Source organism: Pleurodeles waltl, chromosome 5, assembly GCF_031143425.1.
Source record: "Pleurodeles waltl isolate 20211129_DDA chromosome 5, aPleWal1.hap1.20221129, whole genome shotgun sequence".
NCBI classification, from domain to species: Eukaryota; Metazoa; Chordata; class Amphibia; order Caudata; family Salamandridae; genus Pleurodeles; species Pleurodeles waltl.
Window position 1 is genome coordinate 440,233,091 of NC_090444.1, and position 25,738 is coordinate 440,258,828.

General features: G+C 43.4%; 1 protein-coding gene across 6 annotated transcripts in view; it reads left to right on the plus strand.

Moving 5' to 3' along the window:
- The window catches only part of UGP2 (UDP-glucose pyrophosphorylase 2), a 440,011-nt gene that overhangs the window by 100,529 nt on the left and 313,744 nt on the right, over positions 1 to 25,738 (plus strand). The gene's annotated exons all lie outside the window — the stretch shown is intronic.

A 25,738-nucleotide genomic window follows, 5' to 3' on the forward strand; every position in this document is an offset into this window, starting at 1 on the left:
TCACCAGCACTCTATGCCACTACATGACACTGCCACTCTGTGCCAGTCCCGTGTACTCGTTGCCAATGCATGCTATGCCACTCTGCTCTTCACTTTACAACACACCACTCTACACCACTGCACTCTTCGTCATTCCACTCTACTGCACTCTAATCTATTCTGCACCACTGCATTCTGTGCCACTCTACTCTACATCACTGCAGTCTACCCTGCACCACTTTATTCTAAACCACTTCACTCTACTCTGAACCCCTGTGCTCTACGTCACACCACTCTATGCCACTACATTCTGTACTGCTCCACTGCAGTGTACTCTGCAGTACTGTAAGCCACTGCACTCTACTCTAAACCACTGCACTTTATGCCAATGCACTCTACGCCAGTCCACTCTATACTATTCTACTGGATGGCTGCCATGCTACTCTACTCCTCTCCACTCTGCACCACACCATTCTACTGTATGCCACTCCACGTTACTCTATGCCACTCCACTCTACGCCACTCCACACAGTGCCACATCACTCTGTCACTCCAAGCCATTCCACTCTACGAGACTCCATTCAATGCCAGTCTACTGTACTACAGGCCATTCCGCTCTCTGCAACAATTTACTCCATTCTACGTCACTTCACGCTACGCCACTCTCCTACACTTTATGCCAGTCTGCGCCCTGCCACTCGGTCACACCACTTTCCATCACTTTTCTCTACGCCCCTCCACTCAGCACCACCCTGCATCTCTCCTTCCTATGACCCTCCACTCTAGGCCACTCAGTGCCATGCTGCAACACGCCTTTCTACAACCCTCCACTGTGGGCCACTCAGCATCACTTTACCTCACTCTGTACTGCCCTCCACTTTGGGCCACACTATGTCACACCACTTAGCACCTCCTTTCTAAGCCCCTCCACTCTGGGCCATTAACTCTACTCTACATCACTTCACTCTACACCACTTCTCTCTACACCTCTCCACCCCGTTGTAATCCACAACACTCTATTCCACTCTACGATACTTCACTCTAGATCACTCCTTTCTACTCCTCCCCATTCTAATCCCCAACACTCCACTCCACTCTACGACCCTCCACACAACTCTCCTGTACGCCACAAACTTTTAGCTATGCTGAACAGCAGCCACACTGGTGTACAACATGGACAAAACACATTGGCAGAGCCAATAGCTCTTGCATAGGAGAGACCTATTGGGTCGGTGAATGCTTATTTTTCAGTATCTTGGCATGAAAAGGGAGGGTAGTTATGAGATCAGCGTTGAGCGTATTCAGAAGAGGTTTTACTTCACTTAACTTCAGTATGTCAGGGCCACTCTATCAGTTGACTGAGAGTTAAGGAATGTGAGCCAGATTTGCAGCAGTTTGTAGCTAATTTCTGGGCTGATGAGCTGGTATGGGGTTAGAGAGTGAGAAGAGGGTTCCGTGGTACCCATTCTAAACCTGAGAGAAATAGGAGTTATTCTTTAAAAAAAAAAAGTGTACAAATCTGTTCCTGATTTTCTCATTGTACCTACTGTAGAGACTGGTGGTGAAAAAATGCTTTGGGTTTCTCAGCACAGAATTAGCAAAGTTGTAACAGCTGGCCAACAGAGCAGAACAGCATGAAAGAGAGGCATAGGATTGTTCTGAGGAATCGGAGAGCTTTCTGAGTCTGTTTCTTGCAGTGTTGATTTGGGCTCGAATTAAAGTGAAGTTACAGCCCGATTACAATCCCTGATAAATGACGATACCATGTGATACGTTATTAACCAGGTGCGCTAAATAACACCTATTACAAGTTTATGAGTAATAACGTGGTTTGTGGCTTTTAACGCACCAAAATCCGCATGCTACAGTAAATACTGTATGTTTTTCCCCAATTCAATTTTGGTTGGTTTGCTGTGCCTTAATTTAACGAAGGTTGGGGTATTGTCTGCATCCAATAATTATCGGATCCGTTAAAGCCAAACTCAAAATTCTATCCCATGCGTGAACAAGGGTTTATGCATAAGACGGAATGAACCGCCTAACTTAAAATTAGGCCCTTCGACTAGCTTGGTTTTGTTTGAAAAGTCTTCATTTGATTTTAGAGAAAACTGTTTTAATTGGTTATGAGACTTTCTCTTCTGCAGACCGATGGGCATAGGCCTTTCTCTTTGCATTAAGATGTCCAGAAAACCAGGCTGCTGTTTTTTTCCCCTCCGCTTGAGGATATCGAGGTGCCACATGATTATATGTTCTTGCGAGTGTGGCTTTCTAATTGGTCAGTAAAGTTTTTTTTTATTTTATTTATTTTTTTATGGTTAGGCCTTGTTGGGTGAAGTGAGAAGTCTTCAGAGAGACTATGTGGATGTTTTTGGTGCATCACTCCCAGGGCACTTCCTTTTTTGTGGGGCATTAAGAGATGTATGTTAACAATTAATATAATTTGTAGAGGGGCATACCAGTCAACCATAACAGAAGAGCTCCACCCAAAGTATTGTTTTGAAATGATTAAGCAAAGGATTGGGTCCATTGTGTACAGGATTACACTGTTAATGAGAGAAGAAGCAAGATTAGCCCTGGCGGTATCAGATATGGCATCACAATTTAGGTTCCCATTGTCCAAGAAGGTATACTCAGCATGAAGGAGCAGTTAGATAATTGTGTTTGTTAATCTTTTCATATAATAGTGTCACTGGGGGTGGAAAAATAAAGCCGATCCTGATGGGCTTAGCTGGGAGACTGACCTATTTGCAGTCCTACACTGCAAGGAGGGGAAACTGGAAAGATTATGTAACTTTGAAATCTGGAATGCTTGGTGAAATGCTTTCATGGTTGAATGCAAGGTTGGTCACTGTTAATCTGTGGTAGTTGAACAACGTGTATCAAAGGGGAAGTGCTGTTTTGCAGTAGGAGAGCTTAGATTGGAGATGTGTGTTTGAATTAGGAATGCTGGTGTGCCTGTTCTGAGGTCTTGCCTAGAATGGTGAAGTCTGGGGAAAATGGATAATGAGATGCACACAATTGGTGGAGGAAGGCTCTGTAGTAATACCCAAATACTTTTCAAGAGATTTGGGTAATAGTGACTGGTCATGAAAGGGTTGGAGGCACTGAGAGCCAGGTTGAACTACCATGGGAAGTCAGGGAGTGGGGGCTCTTTGGGAATAAGAACATATTAGCAGTGGTGATGATGATGGATTTTAATCTAGAAGTATTTATGGGAGTCAGGTTGTGTGGGTACCTTGAGAACAAAAACCTTCTAGCAGTGGTGATGTTGATGGATTATGTTCTAGAACTGGTTGAGGGGGGGTTCTGTGGGGTATTGGGGTTTTCTTATTTGCATATACACTTGATTGTGGTACCACACAGACAAAGCACCTTATCAGAACATATCACAGGTATGTACTTTTTAGGGGTAGGCCTTGAATTTTTACATTTCCTTTTTCAGTTAACATTTTTTGTAAATAATGTAATGATTAGTGGGGCAGTCTCTTCTCAAATAAACAGTTCATACAGTTTCTTTGTCAAGATTTCAAGGTTTTATTTAAAACACCTTGAAACTTAACGTTTTTGTTTTCATTACAGGAGACCTCTGACATCATGTTTCACTTTTATTAAATATCTTCAGAAGAGCTTAACTAGTTACTAGGTGCTGATCTGGGGTACTGTAGAACAGTTCACATAGTAAAATATCAACATGCCTTTTCCAGCAAGGAAGCAGTCCCCAAGCCACACCTGCAATAATTTCTGCGCTGCTTTGTCTGAATGCTACCACAATCGGTTTATAGGAATTGGGGTTAGATTAGCCTTCGATGCAGGTTGGTTCCCGTTGCCATTTATTTCGGTACAGCCAAGGACTGATTTCCTGGATTGGTTGGAGGCATGCTCCCTTCTATTGGGTAGCTGATTTGGCCTGCAAGGTAGAAAATGGGCCTGGTGTATTCTTTCTTTCTCAGCAGACATGCAGGCTTTTAGGTACTACAAACAGACCCCTCACTGCCTGCAGCAAAAAGTGTTGACTTTAGATGATGTTCCTTCACCTCGAGGAGCCTTGCTGTCAGGCAGTCACCAACCCGTACTACACAGTAGCTCTTAGAGAACCCCGAACCAGTCCCACATTTTTCTGTATCGGGGAAAGGAGTACTCTGCAAAGTGGATGGCTTGGATATAGTTTTTATACACATAGGCCCTCATTCTGACCTTGGCGGGCGGCGGAGGCCGACCGCCAAAGTCCCGCCGTCAGGTTACCGTTCCGCGGTCGAAAGACCGCGGCGGTAATTCTGACTTTCCCGCTGGGCTGGCGGGCGGTCGCCTTCAGACCGCCAGCCAGCCCAGCGGGAAAGAGGCTTCCACGATGAAGCCGGCTCGGAATCGAGCCGGCGGAGTGGAAGCTGTGCGACGGGTGCAGTTGCACCCGTCGCGTATTTCACTGTCTGCGCAGCAGACAGTGAAATACATTTAGGGGCCCTCTTACGGGGGCCCCTGCAATGCCCATGCCAGTGGCATGGGCACTGCAGGGGCCCCCAGGGGCCCCGCGACCCCCCCTACCGCCATCCGGATCTCGGCGGTCCGACCGCCGGGATCTGGATGGCGGTAGGGGGGGTCGGAATCCCCGCGGCGGTGCAGCAAGCTGCGCCGCCGCGGAGGATTCAATGGGGCCGCGGTACACTGGCGGGACCCCGCCAGTGGTGCCGGTCCGACCGCGGCTTTACCGCCGCGGTCGGAATCCCCATTGGAGCACCGCCGGCCTGTCGGCGGTGCTCCCGCGGTCCTCCGCCCTGGCGGTCAAAGACCGCCAGGGTCAGAATGACCACCATAGTCTAGACAGGAGATGTGGATCCACTGTGTCAAACTACAGAACCAGTTTGGGATGATTATTTTTCAAGTGTCCTTCTCGGGCTGCTCTCCAGACACAGATTGTAGGTAAATTGATGCTTCTCACAGCATATAGCCTGCTCCCCTGGGGTTGTCTAAGAACAGCAGCACCCACAACTTGGACACACAATGACATGAATGTTTTGCACCTGGCTGTCATCCTTTTTGAAGCAATAGTCTGGGACAGACTGAAGAGCAGGCCATTACTAGAAACATCCTCATCCTGAACGTAGCTCCTGACCCACCTTTCATCCCTGCATTCATTCATATGGCAGTGCTCAGAAGGAATTTCTAATTGTCCTCCCTCCATCCTCCTCATCTCAGTGTCTGGGTGTCCACGCTCCAGTCACAGTATTGCAAGCAGTACACTTCAGTGTCTGGGGAAAATCATCCTCGTCGTTCTGCACAGACCATGCTACAACAAGCGGTATTCAGAATATACCCCACTGACTTCAGCACTCAGACCTACGCACAGAGTCCTACTTTCGCACATACTACATGCAAACCACACAGTTGACATACACATGGGATGTCTGCACAAGGTTCTGGGTTTCACATAACAGTGGAAGTTTACAAAAGAGAGGCGAATAGGCTGAATTCTTACTGACACCGTGTAACCATGCCTTTTTATCCAAGAATTCACAAGCCGGGAGAAGACCACTGTCTACATTGAGGAAATACTTAATGCACCCCACCAAGTCACAGGACAGATTTTTCATCTTGGATTGTGAAGGGCAGGCCAAGGCCTCTGAGCACATGCTAGATGAGCATGATTCCAGGGCCAAAATAAAAGTAATTGGACCACTTTTGTATGTGTTGAGGCACTTAATACAGGGATTAACCACAATTCACCATGCAGTGAATATTACCTATACCAAATAGATCTACTGATTCCTTAGAACTTCCAGTCTGCATCTACCCTGTGTTTCTTTTCTAGGCATCACCTTAGGAACATGGCACACCGGGAATCATGTCTATAAGCTCGCTCTGTCATAGAGACTCAAGCTGAACTTCATTGTTGAAGTTCCACGAGGCTGTTACTGGTCTGAGGTTGCCTGTTTTCCTATTCAGAGAGAGTGAAGACATGCTCTATCAATTTGGGCTGGACTCTTGCTGCCCCCTCTCCCCCCCATACCCACAAACTGTGGGATAAAGACTAATTTTACTTATGGTTTCTCCCTTTATGTATTGGCAAGAAATTGAGAGCAAAAATATGGAACTAAATGAGCTTCAGAGCAACGTCTGAGTTTACACTAAATGTAAGTAGTCTACCAATTCTATTTATTTTTTTACCTTTCACCTAAGCAGTTTGTCCACTGAATCTAGATATATACCCATGGGAAAGCAGAGTTGAAAAGGTGTTTAACACATATGTGTGCTATAGTGAAAGTGGAGGCTTCATGGTCCAAGATTAAGTAGAAAGAAGGGATTGGAGGAATAACATTAGATTACTTTCCATTCCAAAAGGAGATGGGTCCCATCCTTCTACAATGAGACCTTTATTTTTGTGTTCCTGTGAGACATTGGATCCTTTACAGTCACCCGTGAGATGCATACAGTTCTGTGATACATAGGAATAAAAGCTTAGCAGGTCCATGGGAGCTGTTGTAGAGAGATCTGTGAGAAGTGATATCAAATGCTAGATCATGAATAGGGCAGGAGACTTGTGGGACGTTTCTTGGAAGGGACATCATCTTCAGCCTTTTTCCAGCACCTGCTAAATGTTAGGGAAGGTTTGAGGATAGACTTATTACTCGCATGTTTGTTTGTAGAGAAGAAACTGCTGAACATGTTATGTATACTTGTGACTTTACCACTGTCTCTCCTGAATTAATTTGAAAGTAAGCAGACATAATGGGTCTGTGCTATTATGAAGGATCTTTGGAAGTGCGAGATGAAAAAAGATGGACTGTGGGAACAATGCTCCAATGTAATCAATCCAGCGTGAACCTCCTAGCCAGTTTCCCCCAGAACCAGAACACAGGCAACTTAGGACTGGTTTCGCCATTGCTACGGGCTCATCATCGGGGTATAGTTTGGTTCCAGTGACGGCGTGCACAGGACCCACGTCTGGGCATACCCGTCCCAGTTAGGCTCACTGTGCCACTAGAATCAAGCTATACGTGGCTTATGAGTCCATGAAAAGTACAAAAATGTTCTTGGTTGCCTGTGTTCCAATTCAGGGAGGACCTGGGCTGGCAGTTCAGGCTGATCTGTTCCCATGAGGAGCAGTGTCGGGAATGATTTGCATATGCCTGAGTACAAACCGAGGTGGCATGGTGGGCGAAAAACAATGGATTGGTATCTGGCCTGAACGATTGCCTGTGCCTGAGATTAACTTAAGCATTCCATCCATCACTCTATTTAGCATTTGACACCTTGCAGGATGAAGCATGTTAGACCTGGCATCCTTAGGGTGGTCTTACCACAGACTTTTTGCCTTTACCTCCTGTTTTGTTGCTATAGCTGTTTGTTGGCCTTAGGACTCTGAGCACGTTACCACTGCAAACCAGTGCTAAAGTGCATGTGCTTCTCCCCTAAAATATGGTAACATTGGTGTATCCACAATTAGCATATTCAATTTACATACAGGTCCCTTGTAAAGTGGTATACCATATACCCAGGGCCTGTCAATTAAATGCAACTAGTGGGCCTGCAGCACTGATTGTGCAACCCACTTAGGTAGCCCTGTAAACATGCCGCAGGCCTGCCACTGCAGAGCCTGTGTGCACAGTATCACTGCCACCCCGACTTGGCATTCAAAACCTCTCACCAAGCCTTAATCCCTCCTTTTCTTGCATGTGTCACCTCTACGCTATGCCCTAGGTAGCCCATAGGGCAGAGTGACATGTAAGTAAAAGGCAGGACATGTACTTTGGGAGTTTTTCATTACTGTGAGGCCTGTTCCTCTCTAGGCCAGCAATGGGAATTCTTATAATATTAAGCTGTAATTCCTGATCAGAAAGAAGTAACTGCAACATGTTTATTATCATTGGAATGGTAAGAATAAATCCTATTTACTAGTTAAGCTGGATCTATTAGTACTATTTTAAAAATGCCACTTCTAGAAAGTGGGCATTTCTCTGCCCTCACTGTCCTGTGTGCCTACAGCCTATCTCCAGTGCACGTCTGGCCTGGGCCAGGTGACAGCTACAGTTGTTAATTCCCTTCAGACACCCACTACACCGGATACTCAACTGCATCTGCATTCATCTGCATACTGATGGGTCTTGCTTAGGAGGAGGTTTAGATGGGCTCCCACTTACACCTTAAAGGGTAGCGGCCAGAGCCTTCACAAAGAGGCTGATTATCCCCCCCCCCACTGATAATCTAGAGCCAGAGCTGAGCCGTAAGAGTGGCCTATGCACTTCACAAGGACACTTTTTAGTATAAGTACTGGGTCTCTTACCCACAAAAATCAGTTCACTTCTCGACTTATGGAAACTCTGCTGGAGTAAAGACTGCTGTGCTGGAGGATCGCCACTTTGCTGTGCTTGACAGTTTCAAGGAACTGCTGCCCTGCCTTGCTGAGCTGTGCTGCTGCCTGGTGATCTCTGCCCTGTAACTCGAGAATCAACAGTCGCCCCAGAGTGACTCCAAGGGCTTGCCGTCTTGCCCCCGGTTCTACAGCAGGTCTAAATCAAAGACCTCAAGCGCGGCTTTGTTGCAGCCTGCCGCTCATCTCAACAAGACCCCAGTGCTGCATCATTGCAGCCTGCTGCTTGCCTCATAGGGACTTTGCTGCGGCATTGCAGCAGCTTGCCTCCCATCCCCCTGTCTTGTCAGGACTTGTGAGCAGCTTCACTGCTGGCCACCGCCTGTGTTGGCAAGTGACGAGATGTGCAATACACGCTGGCCTTCCCCAACTGGTGAGTTGTGCTCAGGTGCAACCCTGCATCTTGCACTCACATTGGCCCTACTCAGATCACTTCACCCTCAATCAACGGCTTTGGTGGTGTATTCCCGGACCATGAAGGCCAGAGTGACCTTAGTGCTTCCTCTGCGCTCTCTGCATTCCTAAGATAAAACACCTTCTGCTCTCTACCCAGACAGCTACGGAACGGTCCAGATCAGTCTGCGCTGCGCTTCGTGCAGAAGGACACACGCACGCTCACAAAATACTATAAAGACTCTAAAACAAACCTCATCAAAATGAGCTTCATAAGATGCCTTTTAAAAGTGGATACTCATTGTTTTTTTGCCGTTTTGGTCTTGGTCTGTTCAAATAAATAATTTCAATTTTTTAATACACCTATGTGGAGTCCTTTTTGTGGTGTTTTATTATGATTGGTGGCCTCCTGCTTGTGGGGGCTGCCCGTCGCCTGTGCCAGCTGCAAAAAATCTAGGTATTATGTTCGATGATTCATTGTCTTTTAAGTTACAGATCAACCACTTGGTCAAGGTTTGCTTCTGGATTTTAAAAACTCTTAAGAAAATTTTACATCTTTTAGAGGATGACCTTAGACGTCCGGTTGTACTAGCACTGGTTACGTCGAGACTGGACTATTGCAACTCGCTGTTGCTCAATGCCAATAAATCCTCTTTAGTTAAATTGCAGTCTATTTAGAATGCAGCAGCCCGTCTAACTTTAAATCTCCCAAATTCTATCTCTGCGAAGAGATGTGTGATATCTTTAACACTGGCTTCCAATCAGGAAGAGAATCATGTTTAAAGCATTGTGCCTTACATACAAAGCACTTCAGGCGGTGGGATGTGATTATTTGAAATCTACTTTGCTGTTTTATCAACCACCGAGACACCTTAGATCATCTTCTAAATTTATGATCAAGGTGTAAAAACAGTGAGATGGGGAGATCGGGCTTTTACAGTGGAAGCAGCCAGGCTTTGGAATGGTTTGCCTCTCTCGATACGTCAAATATCGAATCACTTCCTTTTTAGGAAAAGTCTGAAAACCTGGCTTTTCGTAAATTAAAGCTTTGGGGTAGCATGTGTTCATTTTTCTTCTTTGATGGTCTGCTTAGCGTTTCAATGCTTATGCTGGAATGCGCTCTATAAAAAAGTACAATACAGTACAATACAATGATTACTGTAAGTGTGTTGCACAAATACTCTACAGATGGCCTTCTACGTTTAGCGTGCCTGCTCTACGCCAACCTTCCAGAGGGTGAGCACAGGTTAATTGAGGTTGTGTGTTTGACTTACCCTGACAGGATTGTGGTCCCTACTTCGACAAGGTGTACCCCTGCCAACTAAAGACCCAATTTCTAACAAGCCAAATGGCCTTTTCCATAGAAATCTGATTGAAGTCTGCTTGTGGAAAGGGGTCTTTTGAGAAGTAGGTACTGCTTGTATGAGCAGGTCAAGAAGGCAGCTTACCTGTGTTATGGTGGTTGCTAGTAAGGCACCTAATGCACCCTTGCGGCCAGCTGAAATCACTGGCAAGGAAAGAAGCACTTAAGGTGGAAGTTATGAGATGGGCCAGTGGATATCAAAATCGACCCCAATCCTCTCATATCAAACTGGTTGGAAGAGCGGTATTTTATAAAGGTTAGTCTACCCCCTTCTTCTGGTTGGCACAACAGGACGGTCAAGGGAGGGTAGTCTGATGTCTAGAGAAAGACCGATGGATTCAGGGTGTGAGTGTAAGCCTGGTGGCTGAATCTGACCGAGACATATGGTAGCTTAACTTGGATATATGGCATACCGACCTTTATTTATTTCTTCTTAACTGATAAGCTTGAATAGTTATCCATTTCGGAAATTTCATTAATATTCTTACCTTAAACCCTTCGTAAAAGGGTGTTTTTGGCTCCTGTTTTCCTGCTCAACAGTCATGACTCCAATTTTAATAGCGTTATGGACCAGCTTTTCTATCTTTGTCTTGTGAAAATATAATCCTTGGAGATCTTTTCATTGAGGAGGGGGGCGGTACTGTGGACAAAATCAACCTACATGCCTTGCAGGCAGGCTTCCTATGAGTAAGAGAGGATGGCAAAAATGGTAGTAGCAGGCCCCACAGTGGAGCTAACCTTGTGGCTTGGTATACACCACTCCTCATTTTCTTTTGGTGTTTTGACTTCTTATTTGGGCCTCAGCGCCAAACAGCGTTTAGTTGTTTCTCTTCCATTAAGAATAATTTGATAATGTGTATTATGTATGCTTCCAAGATGATAGGCAATAAGTGTTGTATGAGATATTTAATTAAATGTAGAGCGATGGTAAACGAACAAGATAACTACTGCAGTTTTTTGCCCCTCTTATATCCCATTCTGTGGCAAAGGGGGGCATGGGAGGAGGAGGAGTGATACATATGAATGTTATGTTGAAGTTATAATTATAATGCTGCATAAAATACTGAACTTTTTGGAGCTTCATAGTCCATGTAATATTGAAGGAGTAGGCAGAGGTTTTGTTACAAGAACCTTTTGGTAATTGTGTCCTCGAAGTACGTAGTGCTTTAAAATTTATAACAAAAGTCTTGCATACATTTAGCTAAAATTGCATGTAAATTATCCATTGTGAAATTACCCTACAATCATATACCTTGCTCGCTAGTCCGATGCTTGCGATTCCCTCACATGCTAGAATAGCTCAGATTAAATCAGCCATTGAAGATGATTGAGCTAACGCCCTTTACTTATTAGCTTTTGACATTCATGCATCTAGCAAATGGCTAGTAATTGGGGCAAAGTCCTGGGTCGGTTGATTTTGGATGGCTACAATGTGCTTAACTTGTACTGATAGTGGTACTGGCATTCATTTTGTAGCACCAGGAGACTTTTTATTCGGCATCAAACCTTTGCCCACAGCAAAAGACAGAAAAGGGAGAAAGAAGGCAGAAGAGGAAGATGAAAAGCAAAGGGGAAAAGCAGAGTTGGAAAAGAGCCCACAGGAGATATGAAAATAATCTGCAAGTGTGAGACAGAGACTTAAAGTGTAAGGTATTGGAGGAGGGTGCTATCAAGACCTGACAACCGTGGTTTTCTGCGAAGCCGGTGGAGGACTCCTAACAACACATTTGGGCCATTCCACCTTTTTTTTTCCCCCCCCAAACTAAGCACTGAGGGTAGGTAATTTTGATTTGTTTCGATAAGGTTGTAAGCGGACTGAATACTGAGCAAACGTGTCACTTTTTTGATTAAACCAAGGAACTCCAGTGCACAGTGTGGCTTGGTAGGACTGTTTTACCCTTTGAATAATTTCGATCTTCCATATCTCCCAGTTTTTTCAGTAGAGTCCTCCTTCTTGAACATAAAATTGACAAAGTCTTGGAAAACTAGGGCCATTTTTAGGACTCATTGTACCAGACAGCTCAGCTGTCTGGTTTTCTAAAGACATTTTGGGAACATTCAGACAGCTGACCTAGGTATGCATTCTGCCTGTTGCTTGCCATTGGCTTTGTGGTTTGTTACTCACATTTCTTGCTTTCCATTTGCTGGCCTTATTTATTTTAGGCTGCCCAGCTTGAGTTTGTACCTTCCTTTGCCCAAACCTTATTTACAGTATCCTTCTTAGTGTTTCCTTTATGTAAACATATCACGTCACATTTGCCTTGCATTTAAAGACCGAGGTCAAATGTCAGGCACTGTCTTCCGAGGGTGCTTGTTTACTTTTCTTTCTCTGGCTCAAAAGTGAGAGGATTTATGACAATCTTGCTGGTTCCTCTGGGAAGGAAATAGTTTTTTCTAGCATACAACACCATTTGAATGAACTGTGTAAGTATTTCAGAATATATCCGTATTAGGAACACAAATGAAGTACAATTTTAGTTATTAATGAAGTATTTTGGAAACATAATATGATGAAAACAAATCATTACAGTAGGTGATGCAATTTCTACACATTTTCGTCTGTCTACTGTATAGTTTTATTAGTAAAATGGTATGTCCGTGCAAACATAATTGTTATTTGAGTAGAAAATGTTTTTTCTGTAATGGCAGTGTGCTTCCACTCCATGAATACTCCATTCCACACCACTGTAGTCTACACCACTCCACTTTAGACAATTCAACGCCACTCCACACTACTGCATTCTACTCCATTTTACTCTAAGCCTCTCTACGGTACCATGTACCACTCTACTCTATGCCAGTGCACTCTTCGCCACTCTACTCTACACCACTGCACTCTTTGTCACCGCACTCTACACCACTTCAATCTAGCCCACACCAATCTACTCTGCATACCCATACTCTAGGCCACTGTACTCTACGTCTCTCTGCAACACTGCACTCTGTCAATACATCTATAGAAATGCACTTTACTCTTAGACTCAACTCTATGGCCCTGCACTCTATGCCAACAAACTTTATGCCACTCTAATCTACCCTGGACTGTTGCACTGTATGCCACTGCACTCTACACCACTTTACTCTACGCTGTTAAACTGTCTGCCACTCTACGCAAATGCAGTCCACCCTGCACCACTCCACTCTGCGCCTTTTCATTCAAAAATAATCTTCTCTACACCACTGCAGTCTAAACAACTGCTGTCACTGCACTCTGCTACTGCATTCTACTGTGTCACTGTAATCTATGCCACTCCACACCACTGTGCACCACTTTACTCTTAATCGCTGCAATCTACTCTGATGCACTCTACTCAACTGCAATCTACACCACTGCATTCTACTCTGCAACGCTGCACTCTCCACCACTGCACTCTACTCTGCACTACTCCACTTTACTCCACTCCAGTATTTGCCGCCGCACTCTGCCACTGCACTGTTCTCTACTCTGCACCACTCTTTGCCACTGCACTCTGCTATGCACCACTCACATCTAGACTGCTGCATTGTAAGCCACTGATTCAATGACACTGGACTCTACTCCACTGTACTCTGCAACACTTTACGCCTATGCAGTCAACACCAGTCCACTATACCCTATGCCACTCCAATGTATGCCACTCTATGTAGCACCATGCTATGCCACTCCAAAGCACAACACTCTACTCTTCGCCGTTACACCCTACAAAACTCCACGCCACTCTCCTATGCCTCTAGCTTTTAGCCATGCAGCAAAACAGTCACAATGGTGTACAACATGGCTAAAACACTTTTCAAAGCCAACAGCTCTTGCATAGGCGAGGCCTATTGGCTTTGCCAATGCTTAAGTCCTATTAATTATATGTATTTGCATTACAGCCCCACATTTCAATGAATGAGTTGCTACAGGAATTCCTCCATCTCCTTCATTTAACCTTTATTGCAGGATTTAGTAATAAAAAAAGTATGAGAACAAACTATACCCATTTATATAGAACCACTCTGATTTTCAAATCAATGAAAAATGTCTATGTAAAATGTTTTCCTAGAACATTGAACGCCAAAAAGCATATAACGATTCGGGTGTGCAAGTAATGAAGGGAGAAAGTGGTTCAGCTGCAAATTGGGCAGTAGCTCAGGGCACCCTTCCAATGACATAACTGTGCTCATAAAAACAGCTTAATTGTCTAATTTGATAGCTGAACGTGCATAACGGAAACTAGGTGTGTATTTCTGGAATGTCCACCCTTAACACTGTCAGGCAGTTAGCGTCAGTTTGAAAAATAATATTTCTGCCAATCCACTTTTTTTTTACTTCACCTCAACTCACCTCTTTACCCCTTTAGCTTAACCACTCCCACGAACTATGTACTTGTACATACCTACATACCGTCTCTTTCACAGCTCTCTCTAATGCACCTTTATATCCCTCACATCTTCCAATACACTGCTTGCCGGCCAGCACCATCTTCAAAACCAGCTGTTGAATTTACAAAGCTGTCATGACCGGCCCCCCAGCTGGCCATTGCAGACAGGCTCACCATCTCTGGTGGTTCTCATCCCACCCGCATCCAGCATTGAAGACAAAGGCATCTAAAAAAGAAAATCAAGACAACAGGCCTTTTCCATCTCTGCAACCATGATCTGGTGCAACATCCTCTTATCCATCAGGGCTGGTCCCACGCGACTTAAATTTTGGAAAGGGTGACTTCTCTCCTCTTTGAAGAACATGACATGCTAACTTCTTCTCCTGCTTGTTGACTTAGATGCTTGTCTTGGATCTTGTACAGTGCTTAACAGCCTTTTGGCTAGGTTTGCACCATAGAAATACCAAGTATACATACATACCTCACTCGACTTCATCTCTCTCTACCTCTCATGACCTTTCCACTCAGTCACTGCCGCTATATCTAGCACTCTAAATCCCCTCTCTCCACTCCTTGCCCTTCTCTTTATACCTCACTGCTCTTTTTACCCTCTGTCTTCTCTTTATCACTCCTCCATCTACTTCACTTCTCATAAAACTCTAACACACAACTCCATCTCTATCGTTACATCCTGTTGACCTCACTTCTCTCTTTCAATGGGTCCACAACAGTATGTCTCTCTGCCTTTTCTCTACTTCACACCTCCACCTCCCCTCTCTCTCATTTCTCTGGCAACCTCAGATCTCCCCCAGTACCTCACTTTCTCTACCCCACCACACTCTTTCTCGGATTTCCTCTTCTCCCCATTTTCACTGATGTAACCCTCCCCTTCCCCTTTCTCTTCCTCTACCTCTGTTCCCCATGACTTTAAAACTCTCTCTCATTTCTGGCTATCTCCATCCCTCTATCTGTTTTCTGTATCATCAATACCTTTCTCTCTCTTATACAAAAACTATTTTCTTTCTCTCTCGCTCTTTCTCCCTCCTTATATATTTCTTCCCTTCCCCTCAGCTCTTGCTCGGTCTCTCTTATTTCTCTATCTCACAACTGTCTCTACCTCTGTTTCAACCTCATCTCTTTCTCTTTTTTCATGTATCTCTCAACTTGCTATATATTCCCTATAGCACGACTCTTTCTACCCTTCACCCCCTCTCTACCTTTGTCTCTTCCCACTAGTCTTTACTTGACCTATTTTTCTATACCTCATTTAATTTTACCTTGCGTTGCTTTATTTTTCTTTAGGTATTTTTTTTTTATCTGGCTGCCTCTCACCGCCTTTAACCCTAACCTGTTCACCTCTTTTTCTACATTACCCATCTCTCCACCTCACCCCTGGGAGTACTGTTTTCCCTCGACTGCTTCCACACTTCTTTCTTCCTTTCTCCCTTCCTCATCATAGCTATTCTGTACCGCCTCTTTGTACCGCTCTATTTTCTTCAGGCTCTCTCACCTTTCTCTGATTAATTAACTGCTCTCATATCCTCACTAGCTCTACTCCCTTCTTCCCCAACTGTTCTCTTTAATTTGTGTTCTCCTCCTGTACCTTGCTCCATCAAATTTAAATTACTCTGCACGGTCTCCGGTCAGCCGGAGAGCTACACACACACACACACAAAGAGATCACGGCAGAGGCCTGTAGTGAAGCTGGCTACATTGGCTGTTACAAACATCCAGCAATTAAAGGTACAATTACAAGTGGTGCGTGCATATGTCTTGTTTTAATATTGTGCACACACTTATGTGTGTCCAATAGTTGTAGCAGCAAGCTGTTTGGACATTGAATTCCACATAAAATATAGGTCCTAGCTTAAAAATAAATTGATTTATCAGTGACTGTTCAAGCTTTTCTTTGGCATTGTTGGGCTGACACACCAAGCAGCGTGGACTTTTAGCTGTGTTTGCATCGCCTATGTTTCTGATGGTTTAACATATAATTCAATATTGTGCAGCATCACAAAGGTTTGAATGAGCAAAAAGGAGTAACCAAGTAAAAGGTGACCAAATGGGGGTGGCCGAAACATATCTTGCCTGGGGCCTTACAAATACTTAATATGTCACTGACTTTATTGTTTAAGGTGTTCTGCTAAACATTTGTATAGTAGAGGAACAGTTAAACCTCTAAAGTGCTGTATAGTAGAGGAACAGGTAAGTATCTACATGTGTGAATATTAGAGTGGAATGAACTAGTAGGCTGCAAAACATTTTGTTTACAGAACTGCAGATACACAGGCGCAATGTCAAATATTGCAGACAAATACTGATGTACCTCCCAGAAATACAGATTTCATAAATTGACACTGTATACAAGGGGATAGTCATATTGCTCCATTGCAGTCAGGAGAGTGGTGAATTGGTGTGAAATCTGACCTCTTCCTACGAATTTGCATTTGAGACTTGAAATGTGGTGAAAGTATTTGCACGCACCTGTTAGCTCTTTTTGTTGGTAAACAGTAAACAAAGGGGAGAGCAACAAATTGTCCATGTCAACAATTTATCTTAGTTTCCTCTAGCTTGTAGTCATTTCGTAAATAAAATCAGCCAATTATATTAAATAGGAAAATGTATATTCACCACCGAATTTACAACAGAGACAATAGGAAGTTTTATTTTAAGGATGATTTTTATTTTGGTATTACAGTCACTTTTGTATATCCCTCCATTCCCTTGAGTCGCTAAATTGCTTTCTTTGGAAGATAGTGCCTTGTCTGTAGGTTGTGCTTGATTGGAAGAATGTGTGGCTTTTTTCGTGTGGCATATGTAGCAAGTGTGTCATTTTGGTATGTGACGAGGGGTGTCCTTATCATGCGGCATGTAGATACTATTGAGCGTGGAACAAAGAGGAGTGACAAAGAACCGCACACGACTATAGTATCTTGTGTATGGATGGAAGTGTTGGGGGAGGGAGGGGTCACAGTGTGACATATGTCAGAAGTGTTTTGATTTTGTGCACATTGCACCCATCGTGTAGTGTTTAAGCATGGAGTAGATTATTATTATTTTTTTTCATTGAATCGTATCAGTGAAATATGGATGTTTTACTTGGTTTGAGTAATGCGCTTAAGAACCTCATAAAAGGATTCAGTGTTATTAATAAAAAAACAAAATAACACAGTGGAGAACCCACATACCTGATGAAAGCCTAGCCCAAAAACGCATCCTTTTGGATCAGGAGTGAGAATAAGCTTCATTTTGAATATGCATCTCCAAAACGAAGTTTGATGCTTTCTTGAAACGAGACTTGGAGGTTTTGGTATGTACCACATGCTCAAGTCGAGGGATTCTTTTAGTTTTAAACAATAAGTGGAGATTCTTACGGTGATACCCCCCTCCTTTCTGTACACCGGGATTCCTTCCGTTCATGAGGCAGTCATCGTGGCCTTGTGTCCTTGAGAGCTCAAACAGCATGTTCAAGCAGGATTCATTGAATTATTCCAACACTTAGGGGCTGATTACGACTTTGGACAGCCAGTGCCGTGAGGAGGACGACACTGCATGCCGGTGGCGCCCCTTTTGAGCATATTACAATGTTCCCGCTTGACTAACTGGCAGGAACAGTGCTATGGTATTGGTTTCAGCTCCCTGAAGGGAGCCAAGGCCAATATCGAAGTATTCCAGCACCCATGGAATGCACACTGTCTATAAAGCATTCCAACAGTGCTGGGCAGGGCGGCCTCTGCACTGCCCATGAAATGGGCATGGGCAGTGTATGGGGCCACATGTGGCTCCCTACACTGGCTTTCTGCCAGCCTTTCCATGGCGGGACCCCCGTGCTTGTAATCAGCCAGACGGCACTGAGTTATGTGCTGCCATGGCTGATTACAACTCCGGCTGCAGTCGACCCATTGGGATCCATGTTCTGGGACTGCCAGCCACGTAATCTGCCCCTTAGTGTGGTTTATACACACAAACTGTTTTTCAGCCTTTTGGAGTGAGACCACAACATGGAGGATTCTTCATGCATCAAGATTATCTTTGGTATGTACTGCCAGTTCATCCATTTGTTCAAAACAGAAATGCACTGTTATTCTCATAGCCAGGGCAAAACTGCAAGCAGTGTTCTCTCTCTCTCTCTCTCTGACTCGCGTGTTCCAAATATTTCTGTACATAATGTCCAGGCCTGCACGCTCTGTACCAGAAAGTAGGTTGAACATGTAGGAAGACACAAAGTTCATTGCAAATAAGAGCACATTTCAGAAAGAGGGTGGAATTAAGCTTCTTGTTGCCAAAGCTAGGAGCCTCAACGTCTGCATCATTGAAATTTATATAGAGTAAAATCTAACCACAAGTTAAGCCAATCCATTCCTCTCTCTGAAACAAACATAAAATTGCAAACTCTGACTATAACAATGACACATGTTCTATCTTAGTGCACAAATTATATACATAAACACACACATACTGTCCTTTTAGTACCAAGCACATAGTTCAACCCACCATGCACTTGATTAACTCCACAGTTTGACTGCACGCTATGGGAGCTGTGTAACCCAGAATCTGACTCATTATAGGCAGCCACACTGACTTTTCTTCCCAGTGCTTGCTCCTGTCCCTAAATTTGCAGTCAAAATCACCCTATATTCACTCTGATCTGGTTCACGCAAAAATGCTTAGTAGTGAAATATTTTCTGCACAGAGGAGTTTCTTGGGTACAAAATTACGCAAAATTTCATAATGTTAAATTAAGTAATTTCTTTTGCATAATGTGAAATTCAAGAATCATGAAAAGACCTAAACAGCACTTCTCTGGCTAGATAGTTACCTGTGACCCTGTTGAGTACGAGAAATTGGACGGAATAAGTTACAGTGAAAGAACAGTTTCGGAAGAGGGGGCTAAAGATGATGATATTAAAATAAATGTGAGGAAGGGAGAGAATGAAAATTTGTAGAGAAAGGTGAGGTAGCCGAAGAAAAGATGGTGAGGTAGAAAAATAGCTTTGTTGGCTACAGAGGTGAGGAGAAAGAAATGTGTGAGCAGTCAAAGGAGAAGAGTACACCATTGGATGAGGTAGACAGAGAGGTAATGTAGAAAAAGAAGTGATTTCTAGAGTAGTAACGGCAGAGAGAGGTAGCCAGATTTAAAAAAAACTAGAAGAAAAACAAAGCAGTGCTAAGTAGAGAGAGACTAAATTGAGAAGAGTGAAAGGTAGCGAGGGGATGGACAGTAGAAAGAGAAATGTGCTACAGAGTTAAAAATAGCAAGGTGCGAGATGTGAAATATAAAAAGAGTCCAGGTTGGTACAGTAGTAGGGAGAGCTGTGAGACGATGAAAGAGGAAGAGACTGTAATGGAGACAGAAAGAGTTGAGGTGGGGGAATGAGTTGAAACGGAGGAGGAGGTCAGAGAGAGTGAGTTGTGTTTAACTATGGAAAAAGCAAGAAGTTGGTAATAGAAAAAAAGAAATAAAAGAATAATAGAAGTAGCCAGAAAGTAGTACACTATTTAGTGTGGTGAACCAAAGGGAACAGACATAAAAAGAGAAAGGGGATGTGGAGAGTTGAGGTAGTGCATCCAGAGAGATACTGTAGTCCCAGAGACAGAAAGAGAGAGCGGTGGGGTAGAGAAAGGTGAGATACTTAGAGATTTGAGGTAGAGAGAGAAATGAGGGAAGTGAGGAATGGTGAGGTAGAGAAAGGGCAAGAGAGATATTGTAGTAGGCACATAGAGAGCGGAGAGGTGAACGCAATGTAATATAATGTAATATAGATGGAGTTTTGTGTTTGAGTTATGTGAAGTAGATTACGGGAACTCGGTGCGGAAATGCAGTGTGGTATAGAGAGAAGGATACAATGCAAAGAGTTACCGTAGGGACGCGAGTGCCAAACAGTAGTTGGGCAGAGAGGTTGACTAAGAAGAGAGGACGAGATGAGACACGTCTCCTAACCAAACATAATAATTTAACTTGTACCCACTCAGCCTTCCTAAACTGCTGTGGTTTTCTTTTCAGCACTGCTAAGGAACTCTTGTAGTAACCTTCTTAGAAACTGTTCTCCATCTTATTCTACATACCTTTCCAGTATTGTTTCATGCACTCCTGGCATACCCCAAGGAACATCTTTTCACTAAAGCTGTGTGTTGTAGTGTTACAACCCCATGGAAAATCATGAACAGGTATTTTCCAATCCTCCTCTACACAAAATCAGTTGCAGCCTTTCCTCTATTACTCAAGGTCACCTCCCCACAGTTCCAGTACTAGGTTTTAAATACATTAATTGACTCATTGATTTAGTCTTGCTTCAAATCAGTTGAACTCCATTAACTGTTTTACCACAGACCCTAGATTACCCTCTTGCATAACACTCTTTCTGTGAGCTCTATCACCAAACGGGGGCTCACCCGACTTGGAAATTTCATTTCCACCCACTGTGAACAATTCACTATAGTTAAATCATATTCTGGGCCTAACCCTCAAGTAGCATACAGACAACAAATGGACAATACCACCTTCTTCTATTACTTTTTTTTAAAGGTGCCATTACAACCCTATGTCATTGTAACACACACCTATCCACACTCACGACCTCCAAAAACGACACTCATGACCTTCCTTTCATGACACTCTTCTTAATGCGTGTCATGAGTCTGCTCTCAGATTCTGCTCCTCACACACTCTCGTGTCAGCAATACATTTTGTTAATGCACATTCCCTTCTTCACATCTTTACTTCTGGTCATACCAAAACTTTGATAATACTTTTTATAATGTATTCTTGAAGAGCTACCCTTTCATGATTAAGTACAGTTACTCACTTTAAAACCTTGTCGTTCTTCAGAATCTCCACACTCTTCTTTTCTGTTTAACTATCCATCCATCACCTGCATGATAAATATAGCTATAGAATCATACTCCATTGAGTGGTTAATGCCGTTCATGTCTGCAAGAAGTTTGGATAAACAGTCTGTAGCAGTATTTGAAACCCATGTAACATACTCTGCACACAACTAATGTGCAACTAGTACTGCTACTTAGCAGTGCACGAAGTGACCAGTTCTGCTGTTTTTTTTTTTTTAGCAAATTCACTAAAGTCTAGTCGTCTGTTTGCACCACAAACTCTGTGACCCATACATGCACTGTCTAAAGGAGAGATCGCCAACCTCTTCTTTGATAAGAGCTATTTATGTTTAATGAAAATAATCCTGAGCTACTAATGTTATTGGGCTTGTTATAGTGACCACATCAGCCAGGACTACATTAGTGTCCACTGTATGCAAGATTACTAGCAGGGACCACCTCAGTTCATCAGGTAAAGTAAAAAGTGTGGTCGTTGTGAAATGATCTATGTTGGTAATACATAACATCTCTAGCTATGATGCCCATGGCACCTACGTAATAATAATAGTAGTACATCTCCCCAAAATTGCATGATTTATTTCTAAAGCACCATGAAACTAAGCAAAATATTCTAAATTAGGAGGGTGGTCTGCAAACAGGAGAGCTGCTTGCAGGTAGAATGTAGAGCTACCAGTATCTTATGACCTACTCACTGGAGAAGCCTGATCTAAAGTATATTCCTTCCCCAACAACAAACAAAGTTCAGTTACTGAACAACTGACCTCCAACCCTTGCAGGATTTGTAAGCAAAATCTACCATTTATTCCTAACCATCCTCCTACATGAGCAGTCAGCCCCCATCTGCATCCATTACAATTTAACTCTTGTGATTCATATTAGATTACTTCATTACTGGTCCTTCTGTGACTGGTCCCTTAAGTTTCACCAAATGCTCCTTGATATTCACTGCTCCATAATTATCTCTTCTGCCTTAGCACATGCAGAAGATGCACTTAAACAGCAACAAAAGAGGACAATGGCATACTTCAGTCAAAAAATAAAAAATAAAAAAAAAGAGCTATTGTTTATCTCTTTGAATGAGAGCCTTCTGTCTAAACAAACCTCTTGCCATTACTCTGGTGTTTAAATTTAACCCACTCCATTCATCCCAGCATTACATTTCTCACAGTTTATGTTCTCCTCACTATCCTTTGGACTTTCTAGACCTTTTTGTCTTGAACCCCTACCTCCACTGATCACGCTAGGAACCTAGACATCATTCTGAACAACAAGCTTACCATGATGACTCGGGTCAACTCAGTCTCCTCCTCCACCTCCTCCTACTTTTTCATCCTCTGCAAGCCTTGGAAGATATTCAAATGGCTACCCAAAGCACCAGATGCACCATCACCCAGGCCCTCATCTCCAGCTGACTGGACCACTGCATGCGCTCTACTCTGAGATCGCAGTTCACCTTCGACTACCGACCATACAGAACGCTGCAGCTAGACCATCCTGGACATCCCTAGGCAAACCCACATCACCCCCTACCTCAGGGAACTCCACTGGCTCCTTGTTCAGAAAAGATGCCAGTTAAAACTCTCGACCCATGCATACAAGGCCCTACTCCACTGCGGACCCACCTACTTGAACCACCACCTGAACTTCCATCAGCCCACCAGACACCTCAGCTCTGCAGCCCTTTCTCTCACCCTCACCCCCCCCCCACACACACACCCAGTGTAGGTGATGCTGAGGTTGCTCCTTCTCCTACCTAACAGCGAAGACATGGAACAAACTACCCTTTCATCTACAGACCTCCTCATCTCTGCCAGAGTTCTGAACGTCTCTGAAGACCTGGCTATTCGGCTAATCAACTGGACCCTGTCAGCGCCTGTATACCCTCACAGGTGACAAGTAGCATTCTACAAATCTACTGATTGGTTGATTGCTAGATCATGCTCACTCTAATCTTTTCCTGTACTTCGACTAATCAAAATGTTATCTTGAAAATAATGTTACTTTAAGTGCCTCCTTGTATAACCCATGCAAGGTCCTCCATGAGCAGCAGAATCTAGCTCCAACCAATATGCTCCAGTCGCTCAACGAAAGAAGTTAGAACCCTGTACTCTTCATGTAGAGACATCTGATGAAAACAGGAGCTGACCATTGTAATGACTCATTTTCTGTATTTTTATCCAAATATAATGGCTCTTACAATTAATTTAATTCCTTTAACATTGTGGGAACATTGATTTTCGTGCACCCTGGATTAAGCACTTTTTTAGCACAGTTCTGTACACAGACCTCTTCAATTTTCTTCACCCAGTTTTAAACACTTCTTGGTTCGAAAAACTCAATTTGTCACTCTCATCCATTGATCCACCAAAACGTGACATTTGTTGTGCAAGTTTGCCATCCAGTCTTATTCATTGTTGCCCTCGCCATTTATCAGATAACTCCACTGGCTCCCCATGTACAAGCACACTCATTTTTAACTCAGCATGCATGCATACAAAGCACTACACAGCCCTGCATTCCTAAGCCACCGCATAAGCTTCCATCAAACCCTCCAGCCACCTCAGTTCGGCAGGGCACTCACTTGTAGATGTACTCCCAGTACATAAGGTCACACCTTTTCCTTCATCTTCTCCAAAGCCTCAAACGACCTCGCACAGCACATCAGACCCTCCCTATCGCTTCTCGAGTTCTGCAAGAAGCTGAAGAACTGGCTTTTCTACTTACTTTTAGGGAATCCTTCGCCTAACACCTTTCTGAGCACCTGGGAGATCTCATAGATGATTAATGCGCTATACAAATCCTCATAACATAACACTGCCACATAAACCATTAAAATTGCCTTTCTCCCTTAGAGCTCCAAAGTTGAAAAGAACCATAATTTCACAACAGTTGATTTCCCTCATACCATTAAGGTCTAATAACCAAGGTTTGTAGTAACACGTTTGTAATATATTCCATCTGTTAGTTCCCATTCTGTGTACAAGATGAACCCGAGTCCGCTACAGTGATGTGAAAAAAGTATGATGTCTTAAGATTCTGTGGCCTTATGTACAATGACATACATTACCCTCATCTGTTGTACACCAAGTACTAACGGTAGCTACATATATGACAAATAATACACACAAAGTTCACTTTGTCATTTCATAATATTCAAAAACCGTTGGCAAACATTCGGAAGCCTTTGTGGAAAAAATAGGTGCAACCTGTGATTCTGTAATGGATTGAAGCCCCTTATGTAGCAGTTTCTTGAAGTAAACAGCTCTATACGTGTGTCAGGCCCTCATATTGCCTGTGAGGAATTCAGACCCACTCCTAACAAAACTGCTTCAACTCAGTGATGTTTGAGAGTCTTTGTCTATATACAGCTCTTTTAGACTCTGCCACAGCATCTTGCCCTCTGCCATGCCAAAATCCGAATTATTTTCTGATTTTGCTATTTAGTCGTAGATCAGCTATGTTATGGATCATTGCCCTGTTGCATGATTTACTTTAGGTTGTTGGACAGATTGTCTGCCATTGTCTCTATAATGCACTGGAATGGGGAGGAATTGATGGTGGATTCAATGATTGTGCGGCATTCCGATTATTTGACTGCAGAGCAGTGTCCTATTATTACCCCCCTCCACTACACTTGAATTTTGGTATTTGGTTCTGGTGATACGCAGTGTTGGTTTTCCCCAAACATGTTGTTTTGTACTCCAGCCAAACAATTCCGCTTCTCCTCTCTTCAGATGACATTGATCCAGAAGTCTTTTGTTTTATTTAGTGCAGTTTTTCACACCTAAGCCATGTAGCACGGTCTTTTTTGAAAGAATGCGGGTTCCCCCTTGCTGCCCTTTCATAAAACTTATACTTGCTCACCGTTCCCAAGATGGTACGATAATTATTGTTTGGCGGAGGCTTGAAGGTCCATGAATCTAGCTCTGAAGTTCTTAGTAAAACCTAGGTGCATCATTTAGTTTGAACTTGGAAAGTGTTTCCTGGGCAGAATGGCAGCGGTCTTGATCTTTCTCTGTTTGTAAATTAGCTTTCTCACCTTTGAATGGTAGACTTCATATTGTTTAGAAATGGCTGTGGAACCCTTGCTGCACTGACAGGCAGAAACAATTCTTTATCTGAGACTGATAAATATAATTTTGAATTCGATTTAATGTATTACCACAACCCGAATGCTCCAGACAAAACTGACAAAGTTTTTTATTCATAATTGATATAAAAGGAATATGTATGCACTTTGCTTTTCACACAAGGCTTCTGAATGGTAGCTGTTTTTTTTATTTTTTTTTAAAGAATTTAAATGTATGTGCCATTTGTCACATAAGGCTAGAATTATTTACTGTTCTCACTTAATGGGGTCTGGAAAGCCATTATATGCTACTGTGTACAACTGTAGAATCTTACATGGTAGCACTTGACAGTCAGGTGCATCCTAACCACCCTCAT